At 50.2% G+C, this 22,836-nt stretch overlaps 1 protein-coding gene across 1 annotated transcript in view; it reads left to right on the forward strand.

The window, feature by feature from the left end:
* Positions 1 to 15,514: 15,514 nt before the first annotated feature.
* Positions 15,515 to 22,836, forward strand: part of AP3M2 (adaptor related protein complex 3 subunit mu 2) — a 39,090-nt gene continuing 31,768 nt past the window's right edge. The window contains exon 1 of the mRNA XM_077469921.1: positions 15,515 to 15,654. The gene's annotated coding sequence lies outside the window, so the exon portion shown is untranslated. The remainder of the gene's footprint in view (positions 15,655 to 22,836) is intronic.

The following is a 22,836-nucleotide window of genomic DNA, read 5'->3' on the forward strand; positions in this document are numbered from 1 at the left end:
CCCCCAGTGCTCTCCTCCACCACCACACTCTCCTGCCCCCCCCCCAGTTCTCTCCTCCCCCACCACACTCTCCTGCCCCCCCAGTGCTCTCCTCCACCACCACACTCTCCAGCCCCCCCTCAGTGCTCTCCTCCACCACCACACTCTCCTGCCCCCCCCCAGTGCTCTCCTCCACCACCACACTTTCCTGCCCCCCCCCCCAGTGCTCTCCTCCCCCACCACACTCTCCTGCCCCCCCCCCAGTGCTCTCCTCCACCACCACACTCTCCTGCCCCCCCAGTGCTCTCCTCCACCACCACACTCTCTAGCCCCCCCTCAGTGCTCTCCTCCACCACCACACTCTCCTGCCCCCCCCCAGTGCTCTCCTCCACCACCACACTTTCCTACCCCCCCAGTGCTCTCCTCCCCCACCACACTCTCCTGCCCCCCCAGTGCTCTCCTCCACCACCACACTCTCCTCCCCCCAGTGCTCTCCTCCACCACCACACTCTCCTGCCCCCCCCAGTGCTCTCCTCCACCACCACACTCTCCTGCCCCCCCCCCAGTTCTCTCCTCCCCCACCACACTCTCCTGCCCCCCCAGTGCTCTCCTCCACCACCACACTCTCCAGCCCCCCCTCAGTGCTCTCCTCCACCACCACACTCTCCTGCCCCCCCCCCCAGTGCTCTCCTCCACCACCACACTTTCCTGCCCCCCCCCAGTGCTCTCCTCCCCCACCACACTCTCCTGCCCCCCCCCAGTGCTCTCCTCCACCACCACACTCTCCTGCCCCCCCAGTGCTCTCCTCCACCACCACACTCTCTAGCCCCCCCTCAGTGCTCTCCTCCACCACCACACTCTCCTGCCCCCCCCCCCAGTGCTCTCCTCCACCACCACACTTTCCTACCCCCCCAGTGCTCTCCTCCCCCACCACACTCTCCTGCCCCCCCAGTGCTCTCCTCCACCACCACACTCTCCTCCCCCCAGTGCTCTCCTCCACCACCACACTCTCCTGCCCCCCCAGTGCTTTCCTCCACCACCACACTTTCCTACCCCCCCAGTGCTCTCCTCCCCCACCACACTCTCCTGCCCCCCCAGTGCTCTCCTCCACCACCACACTCTCCTGCCCCCCCAGTGCTCTCCTCCACCACCACACTCTCCTGCCCCCCCAGTGCTCTCCTCCACCACCACACTCTCCTGCCCCCCCAGTGCTCTCCTCCACCACCACACTCTCCTGCCCCCCCCCAGTGCTCTCCTCCACCACCACACTCTCCTGCCCCCCCAGTGCTCTCCTCCACCACCACACTCTCCTGCCCCCCCCAGTGCTCTCCTCCACCATCACACTTTCCTGCCCCCCCCAGTGCTCTCCTCCCCACCACACTCTCCTGCCCCCCCCGTGCTCTCCTCCACCACCAGACTCTCCTCCCCCCAGTGCTCTCCTCCACCACCACACTCTCCTGCCCCCCCCCCCCAGTGCTCTCCTCCACCACCACACTCTCCTGCCCCCCCCAGTGCTCTCCTCCACCACCACACTCTCCTGCCCCCCCCAGTGCTCTCCTCCACCACCACACTCTCCTGCCCCCCCCAGTGCTCTCCTCCACCACCACACTCTCCTGCCCCCCCTCCCAGTGCTCTCCTCCACCACCACACTCTCCTGCCTCCCCCCTCTCTCCTCCACCACACTCTCCTGCCCCCCTCACAGTTTTCTCTTCCCCTGTTCTTGCTGCCCCCCAACTCTCCCCATCCTTCTCTAGCCACCATCCCAGTGCTCCCCCCCTGTTCCCCCCCGCCCAGTGCTCTCCACTCCCCCCAGTGCTCCCCCCCACAGCACTCTCTGCTCCCCCCAGTCCTCTCCCCTCCGTGCTCGCCCCCCTGTTCTCCCCCCCCATGCTCCCCCCCTGTCCCCCCTCCAGTGCTCTCCACTCCCTCCAGTGCTCTCTCCCCTGTTCCCCCCCGTGCGCCCCCCCCTGTTCCCCCCCAGTGCTCTTCACTCCCTCCAGTGCTCTCCCCCCTCTTCTTTCTCCCCCCTCTTCTTTCCACTCCCCCCAGTGCTCCCCCCCCCCAGTGCTCTTCAGCTCTCCCCATCACTCTCCAGCCCCCAACCCAGTGCTCTCCAGCCCCCCATTCTCCCCACCCCTGTTCTTTCTGCCGCCCTGGTGCTCTCCAGCCTCCACCCCTGTTCTTTTTGGCTCCCCCCAGCACTCTCCACTCCCCACCCCTGTAGTCTCCACTCCCCCTGCATTCTGCCCCCACCCATGTGCTCTCCAACCCTACCAGTGCTCTCCACCCCTCATAGCCCATAGTGCTCTCCAGTCCCCAGTGCTTTCCACCCCTGTTCTTTCTTGCCCCCACTGGTGCTCTCCACTTCCCCCTGCTCTTTGTACCGCCCCCCCAGTACTCTCCAGCCCCCGTGCTCTCCACCCCTGTTTTTCTGCTCCCCCAGTGCTCTTCACCGCACCACACTCTCCTGCCCCCCCCCCCCCCCGTGCTCTCCTCCACCACCACACTCTCCTGCCCCCCTGCTCTCCAGCTCTCCCCATCCTTCTCTAGCCACCATCCCAGTGCTCTCCCCCATTTCCCCCCAGTGCTCTCCCCCCTGTGCCCCCCCACAGTGCTCTCCACTCCCCCCAGTCTTCTCCCCTCCGTGCTCTCCCACTGTTCTCCTCCCCAGTGCTCTCCCCCCCAGTGCTCTCCGCAAGGTTACTCAGGTGGCTGCGTACCATGCCCATATAGCCTAGAGAATGTACATCTTTTTACATTGCAATACATCTGTTTTTGCCATATTTTTATCTTGATGAAAACAGCCTATACAGTGACAGTATGAGATCAAAATATGGCCACAACAGATGTATTGCAATGTAAAAAGATGTACATTCTCTAGGCTATATGGGCATGGAACACAGCCACCAGAGTAACTTCCAATACAAAGTGAAGATGAATTATCTGTTATATAACACATATGTATTACCAGTGGAAAGATTTTCATGAGATTGTCGAAAAGGGGCGGAGCATGAGTGGCCTTAAAATGATGCTCCCCCTGGAAAAAGTTCTGCGGACGCCCATGAGGGTGCTGTATTATATTTGAGAAGAGGAGAAGAGATATTGTCAGTGTGTGTTAAAAGATTCAATAAACAAACGACTTTTCAAACTATGAATCATCACAAATACATATATCTAGACATAAATATCGACTTTCAATGCATACGAACGAAATTATAGCGTATATAACGAATTAATTCGACATGATTCAAGATTCAGTATAACAAATATTGACACTCTACAGAAATAACGAATTATCTGAAAATGTATTAACGTAACATAACTAATATAACGAAATTAAGTATTTTACGAATGACAACGAACCGAAACTAAACAACATTTTCAGTTTTGCACAAATCTAGTAAACACATGTCTAGTAAACACGCGCAAGTAGAGAAGAGCCAATCAGCTGCTCTCCTGACGGGGGGGGGGGGGGGGGGGGTCTGTGCTGATTATCAGTGCAGCCCCCCCCTTGGATGCCTGTCCAGGACCACCAGGATACTGCCAGGACCACCAGGGATGGCCGCCACACTGGACCACCAGGTATGCCACCCTAGACCACCAGGGAAATGCCAATCAGTGCCCAAAGAGCTGCCAATCAGTGCCAAAATAAAATGCCTGCCAGTGCCACCAGTGATGCCTATCAGTTAAATCTATCAGTGCCAGCCATCAGAGCCCATCAATGCCCATCAGCGCTGCCTTTTAGTGCCCATCAGTGTCGCCTATCAGTGCCCAGAAGTGCCGTCTATCAGTGCCACCCATAAGTACCCATCAGTGTCGCCTATCAGTGCCCATCAGTGTCGCCTATCAGTGCCCATCAGTGTCCACCAGTGCCACCTATGAGTGCCCATCAGTGCCGCCTATCAATGCCCATCAGTGTGGCATTTCAGTGCCACCTATCAGTGTGCATCAGTGCCACCTATGAGTGCTGTCGCATCCAGGGGCGGATCCAGAGTCTAGTCTCGGGAGGGGCACTTCTATAAAATATGTTTTTTGGGGGGCAATTTATATGGGAAATGGCTGGTATTGGCGCTTCAATCATTACGGCACCATGGTTGTTATGGTGTCAGGATGATTGAAGCGCATTATTTCTATTAATACATTGTAATATAAAATTAAATGGTTCAACTCACCATATTGCAGAATCAGTGGGAGCCCTGAGGATGTCACTTGCCATGTCGCCTGCCACCAAATGTGGATTGTCACTTGTCACCAAATGCGGATTGTTACTTGCCACGTCACCTGCCACACATTGCGGATTGTCACTTGCCACGTAGCCTGCCACACATTGCAGATTGGCACTTGCCACGTCACCTGCCACACATTGCGGATTGTGACTTGCCACGTCACCTGCCACACATTGCGGATTGTCACTTGCCACGTCGCTTGCCACCAGATGCGGATTGCCACGTAGCCTGCCACACATTGCGGATTGCCACTTGCCACGTCACCTGCCACACATTGCGGATTGTCACTTGCCACGTTGCCTGACCCACATTGCGGATTGCCACTTGCCACGTCACCTGCCACACATTGGGGATTGTCACTTGCCACGTCACCTGCCACACATTGCGGATTGTCACTTGCCACGTTGCCTGCCACACAATGCGGATTGCCACGTCACCTGCCACACATTGCGGATTGTCACTTGCCACGTTGCCTGCCACACATTGCGGATTGCCACTTGCCACGTAGCCTGCCACACATTGCGGATTGTCACTTGCCACGTCACCTGCCACACATTGCGGATTGCCACTTGCCACGTAGTCTGCCACACATTGCGGATTGTCACTTGCCACGTCACCTGCCACACATTGCAGATTGTCACTTGCCACGTTGCCTGCCACACATTGCGGATTGCCACTTGCCAGGTAGCCTGCCACACACTGCGGATTGTCACCTACTGGTGGTCTTTTGTTGGGTCCCAGAGTGAAGATAGGCAGCAGAGAGATGATGCAATCTCTCTGCTGCACACAGCTTCCTACACAGTGAGGGTGGAACTGGAGGGATGCAGGGCAGTGAGAGATGATGTCATCTCCCTGCTCCCCTGCCTGCTGGCTTCCTGATTGGCCAGCAGCCCTCCTAAGCCGCCCAGCTGCCCCCCCCTCACCCGTCCACTCAGCGCGGGTACCCGCGGAACCGACCGCGATTGGACCCGCGGAACCGGCCGCGGGTACCCTCGGAACCGGCCGCGATTGGACCCGCGGAACCGGCCCGGGGTACCCGCGGAACCGGCCGCGATTGGACCCGCGGAACCGGCCCGCGGGTACCCGCGGAACCGGCCGCGATTGGACCCGCGGAACCGGCCGCGATTGGACCCGCGGAACCCGGCCGCGGGTACCCGCGGAACCGGCCGCGATTGGACCCACGGAACCGGCCCGCGGGTACCCGCGGAACCGGCCGCGATTGACCCGCGGAACCGGCCGTGCTGTCATTAGCTGGCGGTATTCTCGGAGGGGGCAATTGACCCGTTGCCCCCCCCCTGGATCCGCCCCTGGTCGCATCAGTGTCGCCTTATCAGTGCCCATCAGTGCAGCTTATCAGTGCCCATCAGTGAAGGAGAAAACTTACTTATTTACAAAATTTTTATAACAAAAACAAAGGAAAACTTAAAAAAAAAGTGGTGATCATATACCACCAAAAGAAATCTCTATTTGTGGGAACAAAATGATAACAATTTAGTTTGGCTACAGGTGTTGCATGACCGCGCAATTGTCATTGAAAAAGTGACAGTGCTGAAAATTGGCCTGGGCAGGAAGGTTTAAAAGTGCCCTGCATTGAAGTGATTCAATTTAGTTTTTACATGCAAACAGTTTAAGTACTTGACTCAGACCTGGTATCTACCTCTTGCAGTGTTCTTTAACCACTTGCTTACTGGGCACTTAAACCCCCCTCAGTCCCAGACCAATTTTCAGCTTTCAGCGCTGATACACTTTGAATGACAATTGCGCGGGCATACAACACTGTACCCAAATGAAATTTTTATCATTTTTTTCCCACAAATAGAGCTTTCTTTTGGTGGTATTTAGTTACAGCTCGGAGTTTTATTTTTTTGCTAAACAAACAAAAAAAGATGCAAAAAAAAAAAAATCATGTTTTAATAGTTTGTTATAAAATTTTGCAAACAGGTCATTTTTCTCCTTCATTGAAGTGCGCTGATTAGGCGGCACTGATAGGCTGCATTGGTGGGCACTGATGGGCTGCATTGGTGGGCACTGATGGGCTGCATTGGTGGGCACTGATGGGCTGCATTGGTGGGCACTGATAGGCTGCACCGGTGGGCACTGATAGGCATAGTTAAGGCGGCACTAATAGGCACAGATAAGGCGGCACCGATGGGCACAGATAAGGCGGCACTGATGGGCAAAGATGGGCACAGATAAGATGGCACGGATGGGTGGCACGGATAAGTGGCACGGATGGGTGGCACGGATGGGCACTGATAGGTACCACAGATAGATGGGACTGATGGGCACTGATAGGTGGCACTGCTGGGCACTGATGGGCGGCACTGCTGGGCACAGATGGGCGGCACTGCTGGGCACTGATGGGCGGCACTGGGGTGCAGCACCTTTGAGGCAGATTGGGTGGCACTGTGGGTGGCACTGTGGGTGGCACTGTGGGTGGCACTGTGGGCACTATGGGCACTGACGGGGGGCACTTACTTTTGCTTTTATTTTATTTCAGGATGGCACTGCGGGAGGCAGGTGGGCACAGGCAGGTGGCAGGTGGTCCCTTGTATTGATGGCCGTGATCGGGACTGATGTCCCGATCACGGCCGCCGGCGATCGGCTTTTTTTTTCTCTCCTCGCGCTGTCAGGAGATTACCGGCTCCGTTCTATCACATGATCAGCTGTCATTGGCTGACAGCTGATCACGTGATAAGGGGTCGGGATCGACCCCTTACACGGATCGGTGATCAGGCGAGTCTCACGGACTCGCCGATCACAGAGCGCGCAGCGCGCGCCCCTCAGGGGGCGCGCAGGCCGCTCGTAACCGGGACCACGTCAATAGACGTAGTCCCGGAAATGTAGGTCCGCGCTAATGCCGTCATTTGGCAATAGCGCGGATCTGTAGTGGTTAAAGTAGGGCTGGAGTGTGAATGGAAGACCAGCACAAGCAGACAATCTGTACATTTGCTGAAAAGGAGCTTGCTGGTATGAGGAGAGAGAAGAGTGACAGAGAGATGAGCTCATTACTGTGCTTCTTCTCCTGTCATTATCCAGTCATAGGCTGGGGCGTGTCCAGAATGACCTGGGCTATAGCAAAAAGTAAAAAAGAATGCGTTTTTTTCAAAATTGACACTTTTTTTTATTTATCCACTCCTAGGAGTGGATCGCTGCAGCTGGCTGGTGATCAGTCAGCATGAGCTGTTTTTTACAGCTTTTTACTCACTGATCACCAACCTAGTCGAAAACACAGTGTAAACACAATGTCCCCACACATGTCCCCAAAACACACATGTCCGCAAAATACACATGTCCCCAAATAATAAAAACACATGTGCCCCACATATGCCCCATTAAAATCACGTGTCCCAATGATCATCTGCACACATATGTCCATGATCACCTGCACACATCTGTACATGATTATTTGCGTACATATGTCTGTGATCACACAAACCAACTATTATACACTTAACGTAATTTTTTTTACCAAAGACATGTAGCAGAATACATTTTGGCTTAAATTTATGAAAAAAATTGATTTTATTGGATTTCTTTTAAAATAGAAAGAAGAAAATATTGTTTTTTTCCAAATTTACGCAATTTTTTCGCTTATATCGCAAAAAATAAAAAACGGAGTCGTGAATAAATACCACCAAAATAAAGCTCTATTTGTGCAAACAAAATGATAAAAATTTCATTTGGGTACAGCGTAGCATGACCGCGCAATTGTCACTGAAAGTGCGAGAGCGCTGAAAGCTGAAAATTGGGCTGGTAAGGAAGGGGGTGAAAGTGCCCTGTATTGTAGTGGTTAAGCTATGCGGTTTGCTATCACATCACTGTGCCTTATTGGATACAATCTAATGAGCTCCAGTGAAGACTATCAGGTCTGCATCTTGGACATTGCTGTTGTCACCATTTAAAGGGCCCTATTCTGTCCCTATTCTGTCTGGTCTCTTATTAGGATATAAAAGGTTTTATAGGCCGTCTTGGGGTTCCCTTTTAGTGTATGACTGCCTGCCTTAGATAGCTAAGCCTGTACTATCCTTACAGGTCATGCTCCAGGTGGTACTTCATTGTACATAAATGTTATTATGCTCTTGAACTGTTCCTAAGTTGTCTTGTTGGGAAATTATTCTTCCGAGTCTGGGCTGTTATTCAGAACTCGGTTGACCAATTACCCTCCTTTGTATATAAATACCACATTGCTTACTTCAGTAAAAGCTGAGATAATATAAACATATTTGACTTGTGTGACGTGTCATTTAAAGGTGCTGTAAAAAATGTCTGAACCCAGAGTGTCAGGTGGGTTGGAATGTTCACAGGGTCATGGCGATGCAGATGAACAGGTAAATCCAAGCAGTCCTCAAGGGGGCCGTGCTGCAAGGAGTAGGGGTATTATGGGATTCCCACCTGACTTCCAACAACTTCAGGGACACCTTTCCTATAAACACTCCTCTACTTCCAGCACACTTGCTTGCAGAACTCCGCTGCCACACTGATGAAAATGCTTCTGACACATAACCCAGTCTGATCTTTGAGCAACAGCCTGTTATAGGCAGGAACCCAAGGCCCCTTTAAATGTGTAGCAAAAGTCAGTGTCCAGCTTTCCTCACTATGTCTACTTATCCCAGCACCACTTTTCAGGCACTGATAACCCACCTGGCTGCAGCTGCTCCTTTCACTAGCCCTCCTGGCTACACCTCCACAGTTCTCTGACTCCTCTGGAGAACTCCTGGATGTCATGACTTGCTCTTGCTGTCCTGTTCTTGCTCCTGTGTCTCCATAAAGGATTTCCTCTGGGTCCCTCCAGCACCCGAGCCCCAGGCCCGAGGTAACCCCCCCTCAGACTAGGGGCACCCTCAGGGGCCACCAACAGCCTCCTCGGCACTCCTTCTCCTTCTTTCACCCAACTGCCCCTGCTGGCATAACCAATATGTATTTTTGACTTACCTGCCCCCTTCCAGCCCACCTTGCTGGGGATCGGCTGGGGCCCTCATAAATACTCCAAGCATCTTCTCATAAACTCCACGCTCTACTTCTGGAAGCTTCTCCAAGGTTCCAGAGATCAAGGGGAGTCACTAGAGATGCTTATTGCTGAGTTATCCAGCCTTCCTGAGTCACTCAGCCCTGACCCAGATTCAACCCAGGCCTGGCTCTAAGCCAGGCCAAATTTCCCACTGTATACACTATACACTATACTTATATACACTAACACACTTAGCTAGAGGGTGCAACGTTTACATTTTGGATAGCATATGAAAGGGTTAGACCCTCTGTCAAGTGTTATTGTTGTCTGTGTCGCTAGTCGGAAAAATACATCCCTCTTATTGTGCTGTTGAACACTGAAAATGAGGCAGAATATGAATCCAAAATTTTAGAGCTGCCACCAGAGCAAGATGCAGTATAAGGGAAAATATTACAACCTTTTACAGTCAGCAAAACAAAAGAAAAAAAAATCCAATCTGGTAACCTTTTCAGATGAAAGCTATCTTGTTCACATGGGCAGGTGAAGAGCAGTAAAAACAATTGGGTTAGTCGCAGTTATACAAACCACCTATCTAAAAGATAGCTAGTAACCACTCTTGGTTGTACACATGATACAGTCCTGGCAAAAAATATACCACAACCTCAACCTCTAAGGCTCACATGCACATTAGTGTTTGTTTTAAGCGAAAAAAAATGCTGGAAAAAATGCTATTAGTAGAGTTTTTAGGGGGGGTTCTGCTTTAAAAATGCTCCTGGATACTCTACAAAAACTATTTTTTTTTCTACTCCTAGATGCCGAAGCTCAAAAAACGCTAATAGCCTAAAGTAGTGTGCATGGACGCATTGGATAACATTATTTAGCTTCTAGGAGCAGAAAAAAAAAATGCTAATAACAGCTGCTAGGACAGTGATGGCAAACCTTGGCACCCCAGCAGTGTTGCCGACTGCCCATAGATTTACGGGCAGTCCGTAAATTTAAACCCTTTTTCGGGCTGCCTGTTAAAGTTCGTTACGGGCACCGGTGCCCGTAAAAAAGATGGCTGCGGCCCAACTACGCAACTGTGCATGCACCGTTCCGAAGCCGGCCGGGCTTGGGAAAGCTTGTACACGCTCCGCCAGGTGGCGCATGTGCGGTAACGTAATTGCACTGCCCGGTGCCATTTTTGAATAGATCGAGAGAGATGGCGGCCGGCGACTCTGTCCTGTCCTATAGTGCACTCGTCATAGAAGGAGGGGCTGAGCAGGAGTGAGGAGGGGGAGGAGAGTGAAGCTGTTGGTGGGATATCGTAGTAAAAAGGGGACAGAGAGAGGAGGATATTACTGGGAGCCGGGAGGCTGAAGCCTTGCCATGCCATGCAGGGGACAGAGACTGATGTGCTATGTCCACCATCATTACTTCTCCAGTCCACATCATCAGTGTGCTGTGTCCTCCTATGCCCCTTTCATCTCTCCACAGGTCAGGGCAGCACAGTGCTGCCCTGACCTGTGGAGAGGTGAAAGGGGCACAGGAGGAGGATACAGCACACTGATGATGTGGATAAGTAATATGATGGTGGGCAGAGGAGGAGGCTACTGTGAGGGGGTGAGGAGGATGCCATCATGTCCGCAGCCTCTGTCCACCCCCTATAGTATGTCCGCAGCCTCTGTCCACCTCCTGTAGTATGTCCGCAGCCTCTGTCCACCTCCTGTAGTATGTCCGCAGCCTCTGTCCACCTCCTGTAGTATGTTCGCAGCCTCTGTCCACCTCCAGTAGTGTGTCCGCAGTCTCTGTCCACCTCCTCTAGTGTGTCCGCAGCTTCTGTCCACCTCCTGTAGTATGTCTGCAGCTTCTGTTCACGTCCTGTAGTATGTCTGCAGCCTCTGCTCACCTCCTGTAGTATGTCCGCAGCCTCTGTCCACCTCCTGTAGTATGTCCGCAGCTTCTGTTCACCTCCTGTAGTGTGTCCGCAGCCTCTGTCCACCTCGTGTAGTGTGTCCGCAGCCTCTGTCCACCTCCTGTAGTATGTCCGCAGCCTCTGTCCACCTCCTGTAGTATGTCCGCAGCCTCTGTCCACTTCCTGAATCATGTCCGCAGCCTCTGTCCACCTCCTGTATCATGTCCGCAGCCTTTGACCATCTGTTGTCTTTTATCATGTCTGCAGTCTCTGAGGGGATCCTAGAAAGTCAAGAGTGGGAGCGCCGCTGGGATGGGGGTTACGGGAAGAGACAGACATGTGTGGACTGCAGAGAGGAGACTATAGACTAAAACTAGAGCTGCCATGTTGGAGCCGACTGACTGAGCCCTGCACAGTGCACCTGAGAGGAGGTCAGTGACAACGCCGCCAGGCCAGTCTGGGGGGGGGGGTCACTCATGTAAGGGGGAGTGAATACAATAATGTAAGGGGCCACTAATATAAAGGTTCCCCCCTATATTGGTAATCCTCCCTCCCTTACCTTAGTGTATTCACTCTGTGGAAGGTGGTCTCTGGTCACCATCCTGCAGACTCTGATGTAAGGGAGAACTCTGTGCTGGCTAGGTTATGGTATCCTGACCTTCATGTAAATTGAGAAATATGTTTTTTGACTTTTGTTTACCTTAAACACATTGCTAATAGCACTAGCTATCTGTTTATAGTTCACATATTGATATTTTAGCACTAAAACAGTAATTTTAGGTACTTTTTTGCAGTACCAGTAAAGAATGTGGATTCATCAGTAAATTTCATGATTTTTCATCAGTAAAAAATTGGTGCCGTTTGTAAATTTTGGCGTTCTGCCAGTAAATTTCACTTGGGAGAGTTGCCAACACTGCACCCCAGATGTTTTGGAACTACATTTCCCATGATGATCAACTACACTGCAGAGTGCATGAGCATCTTGGGAAATGTAGCTCCAAAACATCAGGGGTGCCAAGGTTCACCATCACTGTTCTAGGAGCTTAAAAAAACACTAAGGCTCCATGCACACTAGTGTTTTTTTTAAAGTGGTTGTAAACCCTTACAACACACTTTGACCTACAGGTAAGCCTAGATTAAGGCTTACCTGTAGGTTCAAAAAATATCTCCTAAACCTATACGGTTTAGGAGATATTTGCCCGAAGACAGGCACCGCTGTCTACGGCGCATGCGCCGTAGACAGCGGCGCGCAGGCGCACTGAGCGTGGCATTTTCAACGACGGAGCTGCCGTGCGTGTCGGCTCCCGTGCACATGCGCGGGAGTGACGTCATTGCGTCTTCGCCGAATGACAGCGGTGGAGCTGCGAGAAGATGGAGGCTCCGGACTACAGGGGACAGCGGTGACTTCGCTGGCTCCTGTGTCAGGTAAGTGACACATAATGGACTACTATGCGATGCATAGTAGTCCATTATGCTTTGCCTTTGCAGGGAATGAAAGAGGAAGTAAACTCATCAGGGTTTACTTCCTCTTTAAGCTCCTAGAAGCTGTTATTAGCATTCTTGTTCTGCTCCTAGAAGCAAAATAGTGTCATCCTATGTGTCCATGCACACTACTTTAGGCTATTAGCATTTTTAGAGCTTCAGCGCCTAGGAGCAGAAAAAAAAAATCTTTTGTAGCATTTCCTGGAGCGTTTTTAACCACTAGAGATCCGCGCTATAGCCAAATGACGGCTACAGCGCGGACCTCCTTTGCCGGGACGACGTCTATTGACGTCGTCCCGTGCACGAGCGGCCTGCGCGCCCTGTGATCGGCGAGTCTACGAGACTCGCCTGATCACGGATCCGAGCCAATGACAGCTGATCATGTGATACAACGGCCAGCTTACCAGTGCCCACCTGCCCCCTGCCAGTGCCACCTCTGTAATAAAAAAGTGCCACCCATCAGTGCCCATAGTGCCACCCTGCAGTGCCCACAGTGCCACACATCAGTGTCCACAGTGCCACCCATCTTGTGCCCACAGTGCCACCCATCAGTGCCCACAATCTGCCTCAACAACGGTGCTGCACCCCAGTGCCACATATCCGTGCCCATCAGTGTCATCTACCAGTGCCGATCAGTGCCCATTAGTGCCGCCCATCAGTGCCCAGAAGTGCCACCTATCAGTGCCCATCAGTCCCATCTATCAGTGGTACCTATCAGTGCCCCTTAGTGCCACCCATCCGTGCCATCTTATCTGTGCCCATCTTTGCCCATCAGTGCCGCCTTATCTGTGCCCATCAGTATTGCCTTATTTGTGCCTATTGGTGCCACCTTATCTGTGCCTATTAGTGCCGCCTTAACTATGCCTATCAGTGCCCACCAGTGCAGCCTATCAGAGCCCACCAGTGCCGCCTCATCAGCGCATTTCAGTGAAGGAGAAAAATTACCTGTTTGCAAAATGTTATAACAAACTATTAAACATGATTTTTTATTTTTTTTATTTTGCATCTTTTTTTGTTTGTTTAGCAAAAAATAAAACTCCCAGCTGTAATTAAATACCACCAAAAGAAAGCTCTATTTGTGGGAAAAAAATTATAAAAATTTCATTTGGGTACGGTGTTGTATGCCCGCGCAATTGTCATTCAAAATGCATCAGCGCTGAAAGCTGAAAATTGGTCTGGGCAGGAGGGGGGTTTAAGTGCCCAGTAAGCAAGTGGTTAAAGCAGAAACACCCCAAAATGCTACTAATAGCGTATTTAAGCTTTTTTCCCTTTTACTGCATAAATGATAATAAAAAACGCAAATGCTCTTAAACGCTACTAAAACACCACTACAAAAAGCACAATGTTCACTTTTTTTATCCTAAGTTGCTTAACGGTGCTGCTGATCGCCTGCAGGCTTTTATCAGCCACTTCCTACCTACATGCACTCTAGAGGTAGCTGCATTTCTCAGGACAGGTTTTTTTACTTGTGTAAACACTGATCACTTCTGAGATTGCTCACACACACACATGAAAGTGGGAAATTTCAGCAATAAGCCCATGCATGGGTAAGCACAGATGCAGAAGTGATCTGCGTTTATACACTTATATATAAGTGTGCACGTGTCCAGCCATTCAGTTGAATTGGCATCTGTATGAGGGGATTTTACGCCAGAGGACTCGATGCATGTGTGCACGAGGCCTAAGTCTAGGTTTACATCTATGTGGTTGATGCATTTTGCAGGCAACTTTTGCGTGCATTTTTAAACCCTCATATTTGATGCGATTTTGCATTTTTTCCCCCCTCTTTAAAAACACTGCATATAGCTGATTGCTTGGGAGAGGACCAGGAAGCCAGCCACCGCATCCTTAACAAACGATATGTCATCAGCTGTCAGCAGCCCCCCCCTGTGACGTTGCCGACCCAGCATGCACTGTTTGATGACATCACAGGGGGGAGGTGGCACCAGGTGACATCGCTGGATGGCCCCGTCCCTTAGATATTTAAGAACTGTCACACAGCGGGACAGGCAGACCGTGGGAGCGTTCATCGCGAGCGGAGCTGTTTTGTTGGGTTTTTTTTGTTTATTTTTTTTCTTTTTTGGGGTTTGGCGGGGCAGTGGGCATCGTGATTGATGATGGATCTACATCGGGGGACATTGTTTTTTTTATTTTTTAATAAAGGAGTTGTCAAAAACTGGCTGGTGATTGAGCTTATGGCTCATCGGCCAACTCCCCAGCTGCTCCTTAGTAAACAGTACAATGTATTTAAAGAAAAAACAAAGCAAAAAGAAAAACGCATTACCAACGCACCCCCTTGCGTTTTTGGTGCAACTCCATTTAAGTCTATTAGGCTGGGTTCACACTTGTGTGATGCAGGAACCCGTGTGATTCCTGATCCATGTGATCTGATCCCAGTATAGACCAAAAAAAGGGTCCTGCACCATTTTGGTGCGAATGCGATGCGATTTCAGCCATAAAGTTTGGGTGAATTTGCATCACACAGACATCACATGTCATCTGCACAGCAATGCGTGCAAATTGCATGTGATGTCTGTGCTCTCATAAGTGTGAACCCAGCCTTGCATGCAAAACGCAATCTGCTGCGGGGAAAAGTCCCTGACCCTTTGCAAAAATGCACCGGCTGAAAAACGCATAGATGTGAATGTGTACCATAGGAAACCTGTTAAATGGACTGTAGTGAGTTTCTGCAAAAGGCAAAACGCACTAAAAAAACGCATAGGTGTGAACGTAGGGTCAGTCCTGCAATGATACAGTGTATCAGGGATCAGACGCAAGCTACAGGGATAAATGACTAGAGCAGCCTGGGCTTTCCTGATGAAGCTACAGCAAGATGGCATGGACATAGGTGTGACAGCAATGAGACCAAAAGGGTTCATTGCAAATGTGAAGGGGTGCATGCTCAGAATCGCAGGAATAATCCATTATATATGAGAGAGAGGAGGAGCGGAGGACCAGACCTGAGCACACATTGGTTCCTCCCTCTGTGACAAAGAGGCGAGGGGCAGCTGGTGTAGGGAGGAGGGAGTCAGCTGAGTGAGGAGGAAGCATCATATGATACAGAGGAAGGAGCTGTATGAGTGTGACATTGTATCCCCGGGTGCAGGGATCTCCTGTGTAAGGTAAGAGCTCTTCATATCCTCCATAGTCACCACTGCATACAGATACATGGCCAACACACGCTTTCAATGTAGTGCAGCGGGTGTAGATCAGTATGGTACAACATGTGATATGCATAATGTGCTGTGTATGTATACAGCATGGCTCCTGGACTCTTTGGGCTCCGGCCGCCTGTTTCTTATCATGTGCTGTGTTATACAGTTATACAACAAGATACGTGTTGTAGTACATAAGCCATGTTGTTGTTGCGCTCACCCTATGACCCCTGGGCTCTGCCTGGTCATTATCCGGTAACACAAAGAGCATTCATGTGTTCCTGCAGCTAATGCATGGTTTAGGATTACAGGTGAAACCGATGAAGGCAGAAGGTTATTCCAATGGGAATTTCAGATAGAAATGTGGCATAGGGAGAGCTGGGGGTGTTGCCCTTGGTTACCCACATTCCATCTGTTGTTTTCCAAAGCAGGTTAGAAAATGGCAGTTACATCAAGTGGGTTGTTCCTGCCAACATCAGGCTGGATACAGCAGGAGCTGCAGATGCTGATGGCAAGGATTTTAATGGAGAAGTACAGCCAAAGCTAATTTGGCTATACTTCTTCTGTGGATCACAGGAGTGCAGTTCGTTCTGCACTCCTGTGACCCGCTGTCAGCTGATGTCACAGAGCTGGTTCAGAGTCGAGATCTGCCCACGTGTCTGGACCGGCTCAGCCTCTCAGCGAGCCCGAGCCGCCCATCAGAGGTGACTAACAGTCACTAGCTCTTTGCTCAGGGAGCCCTGAGAACTGAGTAATTGCCAGTGTTTGATCACTCGGTTCTCAGCCTAAGCGCCCTTTCACACTGGGGTATTGGAGGCATCAGCGGTAAACCACCGCTATTTTTAGCGGCACTTTTCTCGCCCACTAGCAGGGCGCCTTTAACCCCCGCTAGCGGCCGAAAAAGGGTTAAAAGTGCCGGCAAAGCACCGCTTGATTTCAATGGGCAGGGGCACTTTATACACCATTCTTAAAGCGTCTCAAAGAAGCTGCTTGCAGGACTTTTTTTTACGTCCTGCCAGTGCACCACTTCAGTGTGAAAGCCCTCACACTGGAGTGACAGGAGAGGCGCTATTTTTAGTGCTATAGCGCCTGTAAAGCGCCTCAGTTTGAAAGGGGTCTTAGAGGCGGCGGGGAAGAGATGCAGCATCCACCTAGGTAACAGTGGTGGCCTGTCCATTAGGGGCACGCAGGCACCCCCCCTCCAAGTCTCCCCCCTATAGGCAATAAATATGAATCTCTCCCCGGCCGCTGTGGCCAACCCCTATTCATGTGCCCCTTTCAGGGCACCGGGCGCATGAATTACAGCGGCTTTTTTTTATGTTTTCCCGCTTCCCCAAACAAAATTTCCACCAGCCGCCACTGCTAGTTAACTATGATTCTAAAATAAAAACAATTCCCATACTTCTCTTTTAAAGCAACCGCAAAAGGGCGCATGTCTTTAAAGGACATTTGTTGTAATATAAATATTTAGTTGCTCAAACATTGACGATGTTGATTGGGGAATACCTCCCACTGCCCTATTCTATTTTGACAGTTGGAGGTTTCTCAGTTGTCAGAATAAGGCCTCTTTCACACTACCGATCCGTTCAGGTCCGCCTGTCAGTTTTTCAGGCCGGCCTGAACAGATGCTCCATAGAGGTCTATGGAGCGTCGGATGTCAGCAGTGACATGAGCAGTGACATGTCCGCTGACATCTGACTGGCTCCGATCCGAAAAAGTGTGACGGGGGAAAAAAACTACTTTTCCATCCTTCATCGGGTCGGGTGACGACGGACTCTGTGGTCCGTCGCCATCCGATCTCCCATAGGAGAGAGGCTCTCTGACAGGTCCGTCCCTGTGCAGTGTGCAGAGACGGACCTCTCATCTTCCTGCTCAGCGGAGATCGACTAAGCGATCCCCGCTGAGCAAGTGGATGTCCACGGGGCGGATCAGCACGGCCCCATGTGAAAGAGCCCTTAAAGGATCATTCCTTGCAGCTATAGCCACCTGCTGTAATCGAACAAAAAATAACCCAGTCGGGCTGGTTGTACTGACAGTATAACTAATGCGGCGTACACACGGTCTGAATTCCGGCCAGAAAAAGACCGATGAGAGCTTTTCATCGGAAAATGCGACTGTGTGTATGCTCCATCGGAATTTAGCTGTCCGAATTTCCGCCAGCCAAAATTTGATAGCATGTTCTCAATTTTCCCGACGGAAAAACGTTCTATCGGTAGTTCTGACCGTGTTTATGCAATTCCGACACTCCAAAAAATCACGCATGCTCAGATTCAACTACGAGACAGAAGCTATTGGCTACTGGCTATTGAACTTCCTTTTTCTAGTTCCGTCGTACGTGTTGTACGTCACCGCGTTCTAAACTATCGGAATTTGGTGTGACCGTGTGTAGGCAAGACAGCTTGAGTGGAATTCCGTCAGGAAAACCATCAGAGCTTCTTCAGACAAGAATTCCGATCGTGTGTATGCGGCATTAAAGGCAAAACCTTTTTTTGGATAGAGTAGAGAGGGATTAGAGTGCTTTTCAGTTTTTAATGTGGTCTATGCCCTTGTTGGGGAGATTCCCTCTCTCTATTTGGTCTGTTTAACATTACCATTGAAAGTAAGACCTTTCACACGTTTTTCAGGTGCTACAGTGCTAAAAATAGCGCCTGAAAAAAGCGGCTCCATTCACTGCAGTGTGAAAGCCCAAGGGCTTTCACACTGGAGCGATGAGCTTGCAGGGTGTCAGGAAAAGTCCTGCCAGCAGCTTGTTTGGAGCAGTGAACTCACCACACCTCCACCGCTGCTCCCCATTGAAATCAATGGGGCAGCACTGCGATACCACCGGCAAAACGTCACGCCGGCGGAGTTTTGCGGGCGGATTTAACCCCTTTTTGGCCTCTAGCGGGGGGTTAAAACTGCCCCCGCTAGCGTCTGAATAACGTTGCTAAAAATAGCGCCGCTTTACCGTTGATGCCCGGAATAGAAGGGAAATCTTCCAATGGGGATACTAGTTCTGGTGACCCGGGGTCCCCACAGAATTCCCTTTAACCACTTGCCGCCTGCCCATCATCAAATGACAGAGGGACAGTGTGGCTCTCATTCTGGGTGGACGTCATATGATGGCGCACCCGAGCGGCTGCTCCTGTGGGGGGCACATGGCGATTGCGGTCTTGCCGTGTTGCTGGGACACCGCACGACCCCGATCTCTGTGAAGAGACACTGACACCGCTCTTTAATCATGTGATCGGCTGTGTCCAATCACAGCCAGTCACCTGTAAACAAGGAAGTGCCGGTAATCAGCGTTCCTCACCTGACACTGACAGTGTGTGGCAAGGAGAGCAGATCAGCCGGATCTCCTTGCAGGGAACTGCGAGATTTAATCAGGGCACTGATGATCAGTGCCCTGATTACATTCGAGAGCCCACAATCAGTGCACACCAGAGCCAGCAATCAGTGACCATTAGTGATGCCAGTTAGTGCTGGCTTTCAGTGCCCACCAGTGCCACTCATCAGTGCCACATATCAGTGCTACCTATCGGTGCAGTAAAGGAAAAAAATTACTTTTTTACAAAATTTGCTGAAAGAAAAACTTTTTTTTTTTTTTTCATAATTTTCCGTCTTTTGTTTTTGTAAAAAATAAATCCCAGCAGTGTTTTTAAATACCACCAAAAGGAAGCTCTATATGGTTACACTGTAGCATGACCGCGCAATTGTCATTCAAAATGCGACAGCGTTGAAAGCTGAAAAATGGCTTGGGCAGGAAGGGTATGAAAGTGCCCTGTAGGTAAGTGCTTAATTTGCAGTGATTTCCTTACTTCCTGTTCGGCTATGGGACAGGGAGTGAAGGTCCACAATGGGATACATTTTTTTTTTTTTTGACAGGGGTTATAACCCTCCCTTACTCTATCCAAAATGAGAAATAAATGTTTTGTCTATAGTTCTACTTGAAAATTATCAATCGGTCGACTTCAGTACAACCAGCCTGCCCATACATGGATCAAAATATTGCCGGTTCCTGCTGAACCTGCCCAATGTCGATCCCTCTGTGGTCAGCTTTAGGCTCCATCTACACGGGCTCCATACAGTCTCGAAAAATGAAAGTAATCACTGGCTGTGCAATCGCTGGCTGTGCTACAGCAGCCGCCAACAGCCTGTCGTCGCATTTTATATGCTCAACAGCCACAGCTATCCACACACGTCTGTCAATCCCAGCTGCAGGAATCCACAGACTCTTGCCACTGGGATTGTGCGTAAATGCTTGTGTGAATAGATTTTTGGGCCTATGGTACACCACCAATCTGCAAACTACAGGATCACTGTATTATCCTGTTTTCACAGCATTATTTCCTCCTCAGTAAGAATTTTGCAGTTTTTCACTGAAAGCTGGACCAAGTTTTCACCAGGTTGCTGTGGTAAGGCACTGTCACAACGCGCTTTACTGCATTGTGCAGCAGCACACCTTAAGAGCCCTTTCACACTGGGGCCATCCGTGCGTTAGCGATAAAGTGCCGCTCGTACCCGCTGCGCTTTACCACTGTTTAAGCTGCGATTTATATATTTTTTTTTTTTTACCTCTAGCAGGGAGCTTTTAACCACAAAGAAGGGGTTAAAAGTGCCCCTGTTGCTGTGCTTTTCAGGCACTTCAGAAGCGCTGCCCATTCATTGCAATGGGCAGGGGCGTTTTCGGAGGGCTAAATACAGTGCACCCAAAGATGCCAAAAGGGATAGGGACAATTGTAGACACTCACTCAGGTTGAACTGGATGGACTGGTGTCTTTATTCAACCTTACTAACTATGAAACTATGCTGCTTGCAGGACTTTTTCCAACGTCCTGCAAACGCACCGCCCGCCCCAGTGTGAAAGCACTCAGGCTTTCACATTCGGGCGGCATGGGAGGCAGTTTTCAGGAGCTAAAACGCCTGAAAACTGCCTCAGTGTGAAAGGGCTCGAAATGCGTTGATGCTGTGTCGTTAATTTTGAATGCCATCTCATCATCCTTTTCAACAGATGTTTGTTGCAGCACCATGTACTTCTTTCACATGGGCAGCTGGGGGGTGGTAAAAACAGTAGTTTTAGCACAATTTACACCCCCCTCCCCCAAGCCACCCACCCAAGCTGACCGCCAACAGTCAAACTTGGCCATTTAGGTCAATGGAGCTACATTGCAACCACAAGGCAAACGTCTCTCAAATTGACATTTGACAAAAGAACAAAACAGGCATTCAGGATAGAGCAGACTTGCTTTTCGGAGCATTGGCTAGTGTCATCACAGCCGTTATGAGCTGAAATGTCCTTACTGGGGACATATATTATAAATTAAAACCTCCCATAGGTTCTATCCTTTCCCCTTCTTGGGGAAGGGATAGAAAATGTGTCTTGTTGCAAGCTGTGTCCCCGGGACAGATTTACCATGACTCTCTGCCTTGGATGTTGGAGAACAAATCGCAAATAAAACTGACAATTGCGCAGTCGTGCGACATTGTACCCAAACAAAATTGACGTCCTTTTTTTTCCCCACAAATAGAGCTTTCTTTTATTGGTATTTTATCACCTCTGCGTTTTTTATTTTTTGCACGATAAACAAAAAAACTACGCAATCGTCAATTTTGAAAAAAACACATCCTTTTTTCCTTTTTGCTATAATTATTATCCCCCAAAAACATATAAAAAACACTTTTTTTTTTTTTTTTTCCTCAGTTTAGGCCGATATGTATTCTTCCACATATTTTTGGTAAAAAAATTCACAAAATAAGTATATATTGATTGGTTTGCGTAAAAGTTATAGCGTCTTCAAAATAGGGGATAGTTTTATGGCTTTTTTATTAGTGATGACAGCGATCTGAGATTTTTATCAGGACTGCAACATTATGGCAGACGCATCGGAAACTTGACACTATTTTGGGACCATTGTAATTTGTACAGCGATCAGTGCTATAAAAATGCACAGATTACTGTGTAAATGCCACAGGCAGTGAAAGGGATAACCACTAGGGGGCGATGAAGGGGTAAAGTGTGTCCTAGGGAATGATTCTAACTAGGGGGGATGGGCTTCAAGTCACACGACAGCAATCACTGCTCCCGATGACAGGGAGCAGTGATCTCTGGCATGACACAAGACAGAAATGCCTTGTTTACATAGGCACTTCCCCGTTCTGCAGCTCAGTGACACGATCGCCGGGAGATATCGAGTCCGCTGGTCCCACGGGCATGGTCACACTGTATGCGGAGGGTGCGTGCCTGCTATCCCCGCCTCTTAGGCCCCTTTCACACCGAGGCAGTTTTCAGGCTTTCACACTGGAGTGGTTGGTGCGCTGGCAGGATGGTGAAAAAAAGTCCTGCTAGCCACATCTTTGCGGGGGTCAAAACTGTCCCGCTAGCGACCGCATACCGCTGCTAAAACGATGGTAAAGCGGTGCTAAAAATAGTGCCTTTTTACCGCCGACGCCCGCACTGCCCCAATGTGATAGGGGACTTAAAGGGGATGTATAGGTACGCCCATTTGCCCACCGCTGCCATTGCCACCTGTCTGTTTGACCCGGACAGTACGGGTTTAGAAGGCTGTGCCCGGGTTTCCCTCTGCCTCACACCTGGACACCATTTCCAGATGACACGGGGTACCATGGGGCCTCCTTTTATGAGCCACAGCACACAGGATGACCCGGACAGCAGGGGGATCGAAGTGGCGGGCGAGGGGAGCAATTACAGAGCAATGAAAACATAAGGGGGGAGAGAGAGACGACAGGCAGCTGCTGGTGCGGAAGTTTTTAATAAAATAAATGCTTAAAAACAAACAATCCACTCACTCTCCATCAGGGCCGCTGATAGAAATCATGGGGCCCCGTACAGCCTACTTGATGGGGCCCCCTTCAGCTCCACCCTGGCCCCGCCCCTGGTCCCTCCTTCAGCCCCTCCCCAGACCCCGCCTTGAAACAAAGTGTAGGTTTGTCTACAAGTAATATTTGTTTTTCTCCAGCCAGTTATAGGTTTGATTATCCAAAAGAAATACTGTTTTCAGATGAGAACAGACCTCGTTAATATCTATATGTAATACAAACCATTAATGAATAAATAAAATGGTATTTTGAAATTGAATTAGGGATATTAAACAAATCACAAAGGTTGAAAAAAACAACAAGCCAGGTCTCGTTAAAGATAGTTTACTGTAG

The sequence above is a fragment of the Lithobates pipiens genome, unplaced genomic scaffold (genome assembly GCF_037356315.1).
Source record: "Lithobates pipiens isolate NorthernLeopardFrog02 unplaced genomic scaffold, aLitPip1_a1.2 Scaffold_8, whole genome shotgun sequence".
Lineage (NCBI taxonomy): Eukaryota > Metazoa > Chordata > Amphibia > Anura > Ranidae > Lithobates > Lithobates pipiens.